We start from the raw sequence: 6155 nt of genomic DNA on the forward strand, positions 1-6155 counted from the left end.
CAGGGGTCACATGATCAGGGGCCTCAGTGTATGCAGGACTCTGCTGTGCTGGGTGTCATGGTGCTGGATGAGGGGAAGTTTATGTGTGAGGTCAGGAGGAGTTTACAGTGTGGATGTAGCAGAGCTGTGTGTGTATGAGGTGTACGGAGCTGAGCCGTGTGTGTACGAGGTGTACGGAGCGGAGCCGTGTGTGTACGAGGTGTACGGAGCGGAGCAGTGTGTGTACGAGGTGTACGGAGCAGAGCTGTATGTGTACGAGGTGTACGGAGCAGAGCTGTATGTGTACGAGGTGTACGGAGCGGAGCAGTGTGTGTACGAGGTGTACGGAGCGGAGCCGTGTGTGTACGAGGTGTACAGAGCGGAGCCGTGTGTGTACGAGGTGTACGGAGCAGAGCTGTATGTGTACGAGGTGTACGGAGCGGAGCAGTGTGTGTACGAGGTGTACGGAGCGGAGCCATGTGTGTACGAGGTGTACGGAGCGGAGCCGTGTGTGTACGAGGTGTACGGAGCGGAGCCGTGTGTGTACGAGGTGTACGGAGCGGAGCCGTGTGTGTACGAGGTGTACAGAGCGGAGCCGTGTGTGTACGAGGTGTACGGAGCGGAGCTGTATGTGTACGAGGTGTACGGAGCGGAGCAGTGTGTGTACGAGGTGTACGGAGCGGAGCCGTGTGTGTATTACATGTACGGAGTGGAGCCGCGTGTGTACGAGGTGTACGGAGCGGAGCCATGTGTGTACGAGGTGTACGGAGCGGAGCCGTGTGTGTACGAGGTGTACGGAGCAGAGCCGTGTGTGTATTACATGTACAGAGCGGAGCCATGTGTGTATGAGGTGTACGGAGCGGAGCCGTGGGTATGAGGTGTATGGAGCAGAACCATGCATGTATATGTACAAAGCGGAGCCGTATGTTTGTGCGGAGTGGCTACGGTATTAATGTGTATGGCAGGCAATCCCCACATGTTTAATGTCGGTCTAACAGCTGTGAAACATGCGGGGTGACGACTCAATTGAAGGGGGAAACTGGGATGTAGAAGGCGCCGTGGTAACGGGTGGCTGTGACGATGCTGTTGAGTTTTAAATACAAGTGTGATAAAGTGATGTTATATTTTATCCTTATGGCCGGCGTTGTATGTTCGGTTCTCCTACAGGTTATCCTTATGGCCTTCCCTGGGAATGCGGGAGGTCCGTCCACTAGGGGAACCATACACTATACCGTAGATAGGGACATAGTTTGCACTACACTGGGTAGTATATAGTTAATACTGTTGGGATTAGCCCACAGTTTGGGAGGGGTTAGATGAGGTTTTATAGAGAATGTTTTCCAGCTGACAGTCAGTCAGAGTCTAGCAAGTTATCCAGGAGATGTATGGTGATTTTGAGGATGATCTTCAGGTCCTGGATAAATAGCTGGACGCTCTGCCGGAGCTCCTCCATCTGCTTGTCCTCACATGCCGTCGAGGCTGCCACTAGGAATTTTGGGGCCCCATACTGGGGAAATTTTCAGGGCCCCCCTGAGACTCCGTCCGGGCTCCACCCCTCGAACTGTCCACAGCCCCACTTCTCTCTCTTGGAAAAACTCCACTTCTCAATCATCACACATTAAGGCTGGGGTCACACTTGCGAGTTCAATGCGGAAAACTCACGCGAGTCTCCCTCATCAAGTCCTGACACTGCCGCCGGCACTCGGGACTGGAGCGTGCTGCTGCATAGAAATACATGCAGCTGCAAACTCCAGTCCAGAGTGCCGGCGGCAGTGCCAGGACTTGCAAGTGTGACCCCGGCCTAACAGTTCCCATCACCAGATCACACACATAAGCAGCTTTTGTTTTGGCCAAAAGATTTTTTAAGCCTCCACCACAACAAGGTAGACTCTTTTGGTCGAGCTCTACTCTACTCTAACCTACTAATCATTTGATATAATATACAATACAATTTTGGTATATTTTTATTTACTTTTTAATTTTTAAAATGACCAATAATATCACATACAAGGGGCAAATACCACCGCACCATGACCAGACACCATGTTACCACCACAGTGATCGAATAATATCACATACAAGGAACAAATATCGCCACACCATGTCCAGACCACATATTACCACCACAGTGACCGAATAATATCACATACAAGGAACAAATATCGCCACACCATGTCCAGACCACATATTACCACCACAGTGACCGAATAATATCACATACAAGGAACAAATACCGCCATACCATGTGCAGACCATCTGTCCCATGATCCTGCCCCATCTGTCCCATGATCCTGCCCCATCATATCCATCCTGTCCCATGATTCTGTACCATCTGTCTCCATTCTTGCCCCCTGTGTCTCCATTCTTGCCTCCTGTGTCTCCATTCTTGCCCGTATCTCCATTCTTGCTCTGTGTCTCCATTCTTCCCTCCGTGTCTCCATTCTTGCCCCTGTGTCTCCATACTTCCCCGTGTCTCCATTCTTGCCCCGTGTCTCCATTCTTGCCTCCTGTGTCTCCATACTTCCCCGTGTCTCCAGTCTTGCTCTGTGTCTCCATTCTCCCCCCCGTGTCTCCATTCTTGCCCGTGTCTCCATTCTTGCCCTGTGTCTCCATTCTTCTCCCCGTGTCTCCATTCTTGCACCTGTGTCTCCATTCTTCCCCGTGTCTCCATTCTTGCCCCGTGTCTCCATTCTTGCCCCGTGTCTCCATTCTTGCCTCCTGTGTCTCCATACTTCCCCGTGTCTCCAGTCTTCCCCCCGTGTCTCCATTCTTCCCCCCGTGTCTCCATTCTTGCCTCCTGTGTCTCCATACTTCCCTGTGTCTCCATTCTTGCCCCCATGTCTCCATTCTTGCCCCTGTGTCTCCATTCTTGCCCCTGTGTCTCCATTCTTGCCTCCTGTGTCTCCAGTCTTCCCCCGTGTCTCCATTCTTCCCCCCGTGTCTCCATTCTTCCCCCCGTGTCTCCATTCTTCCCCCCATGTCTCCATGCTTCCCCCCGTGTCTCCATGCTTCCCCCGTCTCCATTCTTGCCCCGTGTCTCCATTCTTGCCCCTGTGCCTCCATTCTTGCCCCTGTGTCTCCATTCTTGCCCTGTGTCTCCATTCTTGCCCCTGTGTCTCCATTCTTGCCTCCTGTGTCTCCATTCTTGCCCCTGTGTCTCCATTTTTGCACGTGTCTCCATTCTTGCCCCGTGTCTCCATTCTTGCCTCCTGTGTCTCCATTCTTGCCTCCTGTGTCTCCATTCTTGCCCCATGTCTCCATTCTTACCCCCGTGTCTCCATTCTTGCCCATGTTTCCATTCTTGCCCCGTGTCTCCATTCTTGCCCATGTGTCTCCATTCTTGCCTCCTGTGTCTCCATTCTTGCCCCGTGTCTCCATTCTTGCCTCCTGTGTCTCAATTCTTGCCCCTGTGTCTCCATTCTTACCCGTGTTTCCATTCTTGCCCCTGTGTCTCCATTCTTCCCCCGTGTCTCCATACTTCCCTCTGTCTCCATTCTTGCCCTTGTGTCTCCATTCTTGCCCCGTGTCTCCATTCTTGCCTCCTGTGTTTCCATACTTCCCCCTGTGTCTCCATTCTTATCCCCTGTGTCTCCATTCCTGCCTCCTGTGTCTCCATACTTCCCCGTGTCTCCATTCTTGCCCCTGTGTCTCCATTCTTGCCTCCTGTGCCTCCATACTTCTCCCTGTGTCTCCATTCTTGCCCCTGTGTCTCCATTCTTGCCCCTGTGCCTCCATTCTTGCCTCCTTTGTCTCCATTCTTGCCTCCTGTGTCTCCATTCTTGCCTCCTGTGTCTCCATTCTTTCCCCCAGTGTCTCTATTCTTCCCTCTCGGTCTCCCATCCAGCCCTTTCGTACCGCTTTCAATAAGAATAAAAAATACACCTTTCTCCTTACCTTGCCGCGCTCCTGCGGCGAAGTTCCGTCCTCACAGTTCCAGCCCGCGCTCGCTGGTGAATGACAATGATGTCATACACCGGCGACATGCGTGCCGACGTCAACTGCCAGCCTCCGATTGGCTGGCAGCTTTTAACTATTGCCATGCAACCCTGGTGCCCGCACGTCTATAGAGTTTAACAGAAGCGTCAGGACCCTGCCGCTGTGGCCCGATGACAGCGACTGCTCATACAGGTACTATACATATGACCAGGTTTTAAATACATTAGATAGGGATTACATACATTAGTTAGGACTGCTCTGATACGGGTATACCTTGACGTTTGGTAGAGCGGTGTGACTAGACTCCTTGAAGCTGCTATGCATCACTGTATGTGATATCTCTATCATGAGATTTTTATCTATATCCTATCTCGTCTTACACTATTAAGTGGTGTCATTAATAACCGATTATAGGAAACCCCGGTGCCATCCGCTTTATCCCACCCACATATACTAATCTATTTATTTGACATCTATTACCTAACCACTCACTCCTACATCGGAGTGTGCTGAGGAATGTATTTTATTCATTGCAATGTGACCTCCTTATTATAAACATTGGAGATCCCCCACAAATGACCCCATTTTGGAAACTAGACCCCGAAAGGAACTTATCTAGATGTGTGGTGAGCACTTTGAACCCCCAAGTGCTTCACAGAAGTTTATAACGCAGAGCCGTGAAAATAATAAATACGTTTTCTTTCCTCAAAAATAATTATTAGCCCAGAATTTTTTATTTTCCCAAGGGTTACAGGAGAAATTGGACCCCAAAAGTTGTTGTCCAGTTTCTCCTGAGTACGCTGATACCCCATGTGTGGGGGTAAACCACTGTTTGGGCACACGTCAGGGCTCAGAAGGGAAGTAGTAACTTTCGAAATGCAGACTTTGATGGAATGGTCTGCGGGTGTCACGTTGCGTTTGCAGAGCCCCTGGTGTGCCTAAACAGAAGAAACCCCCCACAAGTGACCCCATTTTAGAAACTAGACCCCCAAAGGAACTTATCTAGATATGTGGTGAGCACTTTGAACCCCCAAGTGCTTCACAGACGTTTACAACGCAGAGCCGTGAAAATAAAAAATCATTTTTCTTTCCTCAAAAATGATGTTTTAGCAAGCATTTTTTTTATTTTCACAAGGGTAACAGGAAAAATTGGACCCCAGTAATTGTTGCGCAGTTTATCCTGAGTACGCTGATACCCCATATGTGGGGGTAAACCACTGTTTGGGCACACGTCGGGGCTCGGAAGTGAGGGAGCACCATTTGACTTTTTGAATACAAGATTGGCTGGAATCAATGGTGGCGCCATGTTGCGTTTGGAGACCCCTGATGTGCCTAAACAGTGGAAACCCCTCAATTCTACCTCCAACACTAACCCCAACACACCCCTAACCCTAATCCCAACTGTAGCCATAACCCTAATCACAACCCTAACCGCAACACACCCCTAACCACAAGCCTAATCCCAACACACCCCTAACCCTAACCACAACCCTAATTCCAACCCTAAGGCTATGTGCCCACGTTGCGGATTCGTGTGAGATTTTTCAGCATCATTTTTGAAAATTCCACGGGTAAAAGGCATTGCGTTTTACCTGCGGATTTACCATGGATTTCCAGTGTTTTTTGTGCGGATTTCACCTGCGGTTTCCTATTGAGGAACAGGTGTAAAACGCAGCGGAATCCGCACAAAGAATTGACATGCTGCGGAAAATACAACGCAGCGTTTCCGCGCGGTATTTTCCGAACCATGGGCACAGCGGATTTGGTTTTCCATAGGTTTATATGGTACTGTAAACCTGATGGAACACTGCTGCGAATCTGCAGCGGCCAATCCGCTGCGGATCCGCAGCCAAATCCGCACCGTGTGCACATGGCCTAATTCTAAAGGTATGTGCACACGCTGCGGAAAACGCTGCGGATCCGCAGCAGTTTCCCATGAGTTTACAGTTCAATGTAAACCTATGGAAAACAAAAATCGCTGTACACATGCTGCAGAAAAACTGCACGGAAACGCAGCGGTTTACATTCCGCAGCATGTCGCTTCTTTCTGCGGATTCCACAGCGGTTTTACAACTGCTCCAATAGAAAATCGCAGTTGTAAAACTGCAGTGAAATGCGCAGAGAAACCGCGGTAAATCTGCCATAAATCCGCAGCGGTTTAGCACTGCGGATTTATCAAATCCGCAGCGGAAAAATCCGCAGAGGACCAGAATACGTGTGCACATACCGAAACCCTAACC

This window comes from Ranitomeya imitator, chromosome 2 (assembly GCF_032444005.1).
Source record: "Ranitomeya imitator isolate aRanImi1 chromosome 2, aRanImi1.pri, whole genome shotgun sequence".
NCBI classification, from domain to species: domain Eukaryota; kingdom Metazoa; phylum Chordata; class Amphibia; order Anura; family Dendrobatidae; genus Ranitomeya; species Ranitomeya imitator.